Source organism: Macrobrachium nipponense, chromosome 47 (assembly GCF_015104395.2).
Source record: "Macrobrachium nipponense isolate FS-2020 chromosome 47, ASM1510439v2, whole genome shotgun sequence".
NCBI lineage: Eukaryota > Metazoa > Arthropoda > Malacostraca > Decapoda > Palaemonidae > Macrobrachium > Macrobrachium nipponense.
The window spans coordinates 18,630,395-18,640,394 of NC_087222.1; the positions used below are offsets into that span (position 1 = coordinate 18,630,395).

The 10,000-nt window shown below is 39.0% G+C and overlaps 1 protein-coding gene and 1 long non-coding RNA gene across 4 annotated transcripts in view; one reads left to right on the forward strand and one right to left on the reverse strand.

The window, feature by feature from the left end:
* LOC135204745 (zinc finger protein 300-like) overlaps window positions 1–10,000 on the reverse strand; it is a 362,981-nt gene that overhangs the window by 246,458 nt on the left and 106,523 nt on the right. The gene's annotated exons all lie outside the window — the stretch shown is intronic.
* The window catches only part of LOC135204748 (uncharacterized), a 56,390-nt gene that overhangs the window by 39,432 nt on the left and 6,958 nt on the right, over window positions 1–10,000 (forward strand). For both annotated transcript variants that reach the window (XR_010312326.1, XR_010312325.1), the window contains exon 2: window positions 3,890–3,981. This is a non-coding gene — a long non-coding RNA (uncharacterized LOC135204748). The remainder of the gene's footprint in view (window positions 1–3,889; window positions 3,982–10,000) is intronic.

Here is a 10,000-nt window from a genome sequence, read left to right on the forward strand (position 1 = left end):
AGTAGGCCTAACTGAAGTTAAATTAGTCATGTTTTAGGTGTTAAGAATGTGAATGTATGAGGTTTGTGGTTGAATTTATTACGACATCAGTGGCTGACACGCTTGTCTCTGTTCATAGAAATGAACCTGTTCATTCATCATGATTTTTCATTGTACTTCATTCATTTCTCATAACGAACCAGATTGGAATATGGAATTAAAATCTTGAAAACAAAGTTAAAAAGTCTCTCTCTCTCTCTCTCTCTCTCTCTCTCTCTCTCTCTCTCTCTCTCTCTCTCTCTCTCTCTCTCTTGTTTTTGAATTATGGATTTGCTAACCGAGTGTTAGTTTTATTCATTGTGAATTATGAAGACTGACAATTTTTTGAGTTTCTACTTAGGTACCATTCTCGTATTGGACAATGTAGACCAGAGAAGGAGAACTGCTTGTGGTGGATTGTTCTAGGCCTAGAGTCATTTTTTATGGTCTCTTACATTTATCCGGTGGCCTCTTTACTACCCGATTATATTCTTGCAGAGTCATGAGGCCTACGTATGTGTCACATGGGGAGACATCATTTTATTTCCGTAAAGCCTTCTTATTTCTTGGTTCTGTAGCTGCCGTTGTGTCCAAAGCCACTGGGATGAGATGTAGAAAAGACACAGATACTGTTACTCACGTCACACTTTATTAAAATTAGATATAAAGTTCAAGTTGATGTCACAAAACACTTTAAACCAACTTGAAGCTTTGAATTCACGTAGCACTAAGGACTACAACTTCGGTTGACTATTACTGTAAAGACTTATAGTTGGTCAGTACTCCAAGACCACAGAACCAGTGATGAGTACCATGCTAGTAGTACAAGGCGACGAGGGTCAAGAAACTGAAAACAACAAAATATACAAACTTACTAAAACTGTTAGATAGAAAATAATAAACAATGAATTGACAATAGTTTGAATATAACTACAAAACATCACATACATAAAGTAGAATATATACAAATTTAAGTAAAGAAATAAACTTACATCTGTGTTACTCTAAGTTACATCTAATATAAGCGAAATGAATTTCCAAAGAAGTGTTCTTAACACTGAAGACTTCTTCTACTGATCTACTCTGTCAGTCATAAAAAACCTTGATCCTAAAGAAACGTTTATTTCCAGAAACTCTTACCTGTTACAGTGTAGTTCCAACACTGATTACTACCAGCACAAACAGTCTGTTCAAGAATTACTCATCAACAATTAACATAAACGAACAAATCACAAAAGTAACAATCCAAAAGAGACTAAACAATGTTTACATGTAAAAACGGACACAAAATATCTATAATACAATTTAACCCTCTTCACCAAGTTGAAAAACGAAACCTATTAAATGATAATATATACAATTGGTTTATATAAAAAGTTGCGTTTACATTCTCGGCCCTATAAACAAATTATTTGTTTATCAAAATCAACTATATCTATAAATGCAGGTGATATAAATAACATATATAATAAATGTAATATACTCTCATGTCCTTTGATCCACATAAAAGTAACTTATAATCATTGTTCCTCCTGCAAGGAGAAGAACAAGCTTTTGAATGGGTCGATGGATCTCTGATGTTTGTGTGTTTAAAGACTACATTTCTTACAAAACCAGTTCTGTCCTTTTCAGTGGTGATAACATGAATCATCATCCAGTTGCTCCTTAACTGATTATCATCTTTTACAAGGCCAATGTCACCAGCCTGAAGGTGCCGCTTTTCCTTATTCCACTTCTGTCTCTTGTAATGTTGATAAATATTTTCTTTGCCATCTAGTCCAGAATAAGTTAGCCAAGAATTGAACATAGCACCAAACTGTTCAGATACATATCTCCTTTCTAAAAAACACCAGGTGGTGGCATCACAACACTTGATTTCTGTTTGAGAAGCTGTGCTGGACTGAGTGGCTGTGAGTCATCTGGGCTATCACTGGCTGAGGTCAAAGGACGGTCATTCACTATAGCCTCGACTTGTGAGAAGAGTTCATAACTCTCATCATCCAGTCGTCCAGCATGTTCTTTGAAGAGAGGAGTCGATAACCTTCTCACAGTGCTAATTTGACGTTCCCACACACCTCCCATATGACTAGCTGTAGGGGGATTTAAGGTCCAGCTGATGCTTTCTTTTGAGAGGAGAGCCCTGATCTAATCATCATTTATCTCTTGCAGTGACTTCCTCAACTCCTTCTCAGCTCCATGAAAGTTTGTCCCATTGTCACACCAAGTCTTCTTTACATTTCTTCTTCTAGAAACAAACCTTCTTAAAGCATTTATGAAGGACAGTGTGTCTAAGGAATTGGCTGTCTCCGTATGAATTGCTCTGGTAGACAAACAAGTAATTAATACACCGTACCTCTTCCTGGTTTGCCTTCCTTCTTTGACTTCCTGTGGCCCAAAGAAGTCAACACCTGTATGTGTGAATGGAACAGCTGGAATTACTCTTTCAAATGGTAAATCAGCCATCTTCTGGTTTAGAACCGAGTTTCTCATTTTTCTACAAATGACACATCTTTGTAGAACCTGGCGGACACTTACATTGGTATGGATAACCCAGTAAAGATCTTTTGCTATCACATGGGTGCGTCCAGCATGAGCTAATTTTTCATTATATGCAATGAATAATCAAAGTGGTGATATGACTCACTCTAGGTAATATCATTGGATGCTTCTCATCATCTGAAATTTCTGCTTTGGAGAGCAGTCCATTAACGTGAGGAAGCTTGACTTGAGGATCAATGAAGGATCTAGTTTATAAATACTACTGCTGCTACAAAGTCCTCGGCCCCTTGACCCTTTGCTTTTTTGCAAGTGTCTCTTCCTCACTAAAAGCTTTCTTCTGGATATGTCTGATAACTGCTTTTCCAGCAGCATCTAATTCATCTGCTGTAATTGAACCATTAAGTCTAGTTTGTTTCTCATATTTCAGTATGAAAAAAAAGACGGTGATACACAGCAACAGCCTTCCTCAACCGATGCCATGAAGAATAATACTTAAGAAACTTATCAACAGCATTTCCCTCCTCATCTTCTGGATGCTCTGTAAAAGTTTTAGATCCTTCCAATTCAACATCATCTTAGGGCATGTCATTTTTCCACAGCTCCTCTGGTCCTCTAAGAAAATATGGGCCATCAAACCAAATGTCACTGTTCAGCATTTGCTGACTTGTGAAAGCTCTTGATGCAATATCAACAGGATTCTCTTTACTCTGAACATATCTCCACTGTTCATTTTCAGATAAATCCTTAATTACTATCACTCTATTTGCAACAAAGATAGGAAGCCTTTTACTATCACAAAAATAAAAAATAGTGAAGAAGTGTTGTAGAATATGTGTGATAGAATGTCTGGTCCAATGTAATCTGCAGCTCTTTCAAAGTGTGTTGTGCTAGATTTATGGACACCACTGCAGCTGTCAATTCCAGTTGGGGTATGGTTGTTGCCTTTACAGCCCACTCACTTCATCTCTGAATGAAGTAATTAGCTGAGTTGTTCCCAGTATTGCCTTTGGGGGATGGCACTCTATACCTACACTGAGCCATCGAAATTTGAATTTAGGCTGCCATACATGTGGAAACGTTAGCAACATAATTACTGGGTAAGTATATACAAGACCTTATTTTATTATAAAGATATCATATTTTTAGTTTAACAGTTTGGAAATTTAACCTATACAGAACTTGTGTTTTCAGATTCATACAGGGACACAGAAGACAGGAATGGGAAAAATTCAATTTGTTCACACATGTTTAGCACTGCATTAGTCTAACATTTGCACTGAATTTGTAAGTGCTAAGTGTCCAATATCATTGGTACTGTATTGTGTATAGTAAACTTCTATGTGTTAATGAATATCACTTCTCTTTGTCACAGATAACCTGTTTTGTTATAAACGATCACTGATAATCTATGAAGGAACATGTTTTCTTCGTATCAAATTAATTTTCTTCAATGACATACTCTAGGTAAGTGATATAGAAGTGAAGTAATGGCAATAAGAGAGAATGTCCCTAAATTATATTGAATCTTGAATCACTTAATGAAACAATTGCATTGTTGAAGACTCAGGCTATGAGTTATTCACGATGCACTGACTGACATTTATGGCAGCTTTCATATTGTTACTTTGAGCTTTTGTTTTAAATGTTAACTTACCACAAAGTACAAATAATCTGTTGTTCCTACACAATACACAAACCCTCGGCCTTTATCATAGGAATTGTCTTCAGCAAAGCTGGACCTTTAACAGCAGTTAACTTTTGAATGACCGGGTGGGAGTCCTGCCCTACTAGTTGGCAGAGTGTCACTTTACCTTCAGCCATGGATGTGCTGCGCTCTGCCCTCGGCCCTGCTTGCCGTTTGCTTCACTTTGTTTGCTTTGCTAAACATTGCTCCTTCCTGGTGCAGTTAATATTCTTTTTTATTCAAAGGTCTTACCAAGCAGTTATTGAGCTGTAGGATCCCTACCACAGCAAACCAAAATTCAGACTTTTGTGGTGGCGTCACTTCCGGTAAACAGGTATGACAACACCAAACCCCTCAATTTGATTTTTGCCGGCTTCCATGAAACATCGGTCGTTTTTTCACTTCCCTGTGATTCTGTGACATACTATTTCAGTGTGGCTTTGTTTACTTCAATTAGCTTAGCTATTTTTATTATTTTTACTGCCATTTATTTTCAAAATGTCAGATTCTAGTACATTTGGGGTTTGGTTTTTGCGCCAATGGGTGTATGTAAAACTAGACTAGTTAAGGAGATTTATGATTCCCACTCTAGATGCACTAAATGTCAGGGTCAGGAGTTTAACGGAGAGTTAACATGTTCTGAGTGTCAGGAAAGGGAGGAGGAAAAATGGAAACTATGCATTTTTCATGCTGAGAAAACTGCTAAAGATAGAAAGAGGAAGAAAGACAGCCCCTAGAGCTGAAAGTAAAACTTTACAAACTCTCTTTTCTTTACATTGGGAATTAATTTCACATAGGCTAGGATACGGCATTAAATTCTTGAACAGGGTGGTTAGGCAGTAACTACCACCCGGTAGGTGGGTAGACCCACCTGCCCAGATGTAAACACTCCACTTTGATTTCGGCTGTCTTCCAATAAAGATGTATGTTGAGCTCTTGCTGACTAGCTGTTAATAACGATTTTCGCAGTGGGATTTTTCATTTATTATTATGAATATATACTATATATATATATATTATATATATATATATATATATATATATATATATATATATATATATATATATATATTGCATTTGATGTTGAAAATTAATTGACTTGTAATTAATATACAAATGCACTTTTTGTGATAGCCTTGCTAGCCACCTTTCTACTTTGTGTTAAAGGTTGACAACAAGGATTTGCCTACACCCTTATTACATATTTCATATTTTTGCCCTTTAATGTCAGGGCGAGAGTGTATTCATATGAAATTTGCGCTTACACTTTCGACATTACCGAAGGGAACTTCGGAGGTTTGTCCTTTGTTTTCCTTCCCGTATTTCCTCTTCTCTTTCGTCAGCTTATTGGACGAAGAGAGAGGGGTTCGCGTGGTGTTGGTGTTTGAGGGATCTCTCATTTCGGAGGGCGGAGGAGTATCCTTCTTTTTGTAATCATATTTTCTTTATTTTACAGGCTAACAGAGGTGATAGTTGATTACAGCAGAGGTGATAGTTGATTACAGCAGTAGATGGTTGGATATCTCTTCGTGTTGGCTCTCCTTGTACCTGTAACTAGTAGCATGCTGTGATATTGGTCCTCGAGTGTGTGTACTGTTCCTCTGCTGGAAATCATATTCATTTGCTGCTTTTATCCTGGAGTTTCATCACTGGACAGCGCCTTTGCAACTGCCCTGTGATTATTAAATCTACTTCTGCTGGTAAATGTGCCTCATCCTGTAGTCATCTTAAGTGTAGTCATCTTCCTATTTGTAATCATCATATTTTCTTCAACCTCCACTCCTTCGACCTTTAAGGCTCCCTGCCGAAGAAGGAGAAGGTAGTCTCCTCCTCTAAGAAATTTTGTCATGGAACTTCTTAGGATCTGCCTCCTCTGTCGTCCATTGGCTAGCTTGTTCCTTCTGGAACAGGAACTGTCACACTGTCCCCAGGGTCTAGCATGTTGGGAGCTGTAGAAGTGCAAACTTCAGTTCACACTTCTGCGGCCAGTCCTAGAGGTTCTGCCCCTAAGACTAGATCCATGTCTGGCGCTCATTCATGAGATTCCCCGAGTGCATGCAAATCTACGGATTCATGTGCATCTAGAGTCAATGACAGAGTTCGCTAACCGTCACAATTCAGGCACTGAGTGGAAGAAAGGAATTAGTCACTCAGGTGACCCATGCCTTGCCGGTGAGCGCTCTCATGGTGATGCCTTGGTACCCAGGTTGACATGACAAGTTACTCTTCCTATCTACCTGATGCTGTTATGTAGTAGCAATGAATAAACAAGTTAAGTGATAGTTTATTTGTCTCTCTCCCTTATAGGCTAAATTTTGGCATGCAGTTCCCCAAAGCTTTTCCTACCTCTAACCAAAAGAGAGATGGCAGCCAGAATTTTGTTTTACCCTTAAAAATAGATACAGTAGTACCTCAGACTTCAAGCTTAATCTGTTCCAGAAGGCTGTTTGAAATACAATATGTTTGGAATATATGAAACAAATATCCCCATAAGAAATTAGGGGAATCAGGATAATTCGTTCCAGTCAACCCAAAAAGTCCCCCTTTTTTCCATTATCAATGTGTTCAAAAGTTAATTGAAGAGTGTTAATTAAGTAATAAAACAGTACATTATATGATTTCTGTACTAGACTCGCCCATATTGAATTATCCAGTACTGACAAATTAACCAGTTTTGATGTAACATCTTTATTTACTAAAGTTCCAATTGATGACTTATCTCCCTTGTATAAAAAAATTGTAAGTTCCCTTTTACTGGTAATTTATGAACGAAAATTTGGTATGGCTATGGGTAACCCTCTTTCGCCACTTTTGTCTAATATTTACATGGAGTTCTTTGAGTCTAGACTTATTCCAAGAAATTTATTCTCTAAGGAGTTTTGTGTAAAATAGGTAGATGACTGTATTGTAAAAGAAAATGTAAGCATTCCTGAGTTCTTGCATACAATTAATAATCTTGTACCATCTGTAAAAGTCAACAACGAATTTAAATCACCATCCTGGATTGTCCCTTTAGTCTCTTTCCTTGTCTCTTTTGCTTAAAGAACACACCACCCAGAATAACAAACTGCAACCCTGGCCCCCATTTCTGTTTTTGAATATAAAGGTCTGTCATCTTCTTCTATACTCAGTGTGAACTTGAAAATGTAGAATAAACTACAAAAGTCTTTGTTCCAAGTCCCCAGTATTCACTCATCTTTCTACCATGGATTTAAGGATATTCTCAAGCACGTGTTCCTTCATGCTACATTGGATATATACTATATATATAATATATATTGATATATATATATATATATCTATATATATATATATATATATATATGTGTGTGTGTGTGTGTGTGTGTGTGTGTGTGTGTGTGTGTGTGTGTGTGTGTGTGTGTGTGTATGTATACACAGTATATATCTAAATGTCTGAATCTTGGAAGAAAGCAATAAATTTTGTTTTGCTTCATTGTATGCTTGGCAGTGCAAACCACCTTCCTGAGCACTTGATGCTGTTTGTTCTGCTCCAAACCCTTCAAACCAATATTACTGAATCATAACGAGGTCTAGAACTGTATCCAGTACCATGCAATGGTCTTAATTGGCGGTACTCCGTGTATCCCCAAACAAACTATCAGTAGCAAAGGGGTTAAATGGTCATTTGCCTGATACATACACCTTCTTGGCTGTCTTCTATCAAAGGTATCATCCTCTACCAAACCTCTTCTGTCTATGTCTTCCTTCACTTAATCTCACCATCTAATTCTTTGTCTTCCTCTCAATCTTCTTCCTCTAACAGGTTCCTCCCAAGCCCTCTTTACTCCCTCCTCGTCATCCGTCCTCAACACATGACCCATACCATCTCAATCGTGACACTCTTATCACCTCTGTAATCTTTACTGAGCCTGCCCTTCTTCTTACCTCAGCATTTTCCAATCTCTCAAGCAGCGATATTCCCATAATCCACCTCAGCATTCTCATCTCTGCTCTCTCTAGCTTTACTCCCTGTTTTCTTCTTAGAGTCCATGTTTCTGCTCCATATATTATCACTATGTCTTACCACTGTGCTATAGATCTTGACTTTCAACTTGATTGGCATTTTCTTATCATATACTACTCCAGTTACCTCTCCCCCCATCCCTTGCGGCTTTTATCTTACTGTCAACTTCAGCCTCACATCCTCCCTCTTGGCTTAATGTAGATCCTAGGTAGTTAAACTTTTCCACCTGTTTTATAATCAAGCCTCTTCCTCCTTGTATTACTATACTGCCTCTATCTTCCCTACTGCTCACCAGAACTTCTGTTTTATTCACATTCACCTTTAAGGTACACATCTCTTAAGACTCCTACCACTCTCCAACCCTTCTCTGTAGGTCTTCCATAGTTTTGGAAATAATCACCAGATCATCAGCATACAACAACTCCCACAGCTCTTCATTCCTGATCTCTTCACTTAACACACCCATGACCAGCACAAACAAAGTTTTCTGATTCCCAACTGCTGTTATTACTTTTCTGGGACTTTCCTCTTCCTCAGACACCAAAACAACACTTCTCTTGAGATTTTATCGTATGCTTTCTCTAGGCCAAGACCTCAAGGATGCATATTTTCAAATACCCATCCACTGGTCCTCTTCCAAGTACCTGCGCTTAATCTTTAATTCAGAGCACTTTGTTTCGGGCTCTGAACCGCTTGCTGCTTGTTTGTCCTTGTTCAGTTTGGGCCAAGGGCCATTTCACCTTGGATATGTCTTTTGAGTTATCTCAATGATTAGCTAGTCCTAGCAAGATCTTGGTCATAGTTGCTCCTGGACATAGACTGATTTCATGTGTTTTGTCAGGACCTTTGTGTAGCAATCAATTTGAGAAGTCTGATCTTACACCCAAGCAGAGGGTAAAGTATCTCATATCCGGCCATGCAGACAGATGTGGAAGCAGCAAGAGCCTACCCCTCAGACTTGCATATTAGCAAGTACAGAGAAGCAATGCAGTTATTCCTGTCTCAATAGGAAAAACCAGCTTGGCAGTAGCAAGTCATTCTCGGTCACCCATCATCCTTGCAGAAGCTGATCCCTCATGCAGCTTCACCTTTGGTTTGTTCAGTGGAGAATGAAGGAGTTTTGGTTTCCCATTAGGGACTCCCCATTCTACCTGATTCCTTTCTCGGAGGAAGGAAGGACTTATCCTGGTGGTTAGACGACAGGAACATTGTAATGGTAGTGCCATTAGGCACTCCCAATCCCGAGATGCTTCTGTTTTTGAATACATCAACCGAGAGAGAGGATGCACACCTTGAAGAGTTGCTGGTTTCGTACGCCTTCCCGTCAATATTCTGGATCTCAAGGTGGTATATCAACAATGCAACTGTACAGAATTGTCATAGGTCAACAAGCAGGTGAATTGCTTTCCCTTCAGCTCCACATGTTGGTGGTGCAGGTTTCGCGAGTGGACGGCAGCACACTCTGTAGATCTGTCAGCCAGGTAAATCCTGGGGAACCAGAACAGAGCGGCAGACGAGCTCAGTTGCCAGGGTCCAGACATAGGGACAGAATGGTCCTCTACACTCAAGACATCACAGAATAATTGTTCGATTTTTGGGGGCTTATCAGGTATAGGCCTCTTTGCAACCTGGCACAATGGAAAGCTCCTGGTGTTCTGTTCTTTTGTGCTGCACCCAGGCCCGGCAATAGGAGAGGCTTTACAACACCTATGGGACAATCTCCAAGGCCTACGCTTTTACTCCATTTTGTCTGATTCACTGAGTGATCAACAGGGTCATGAGCACCCCAAATCTCAGGATGCTCCTGCTAGCTC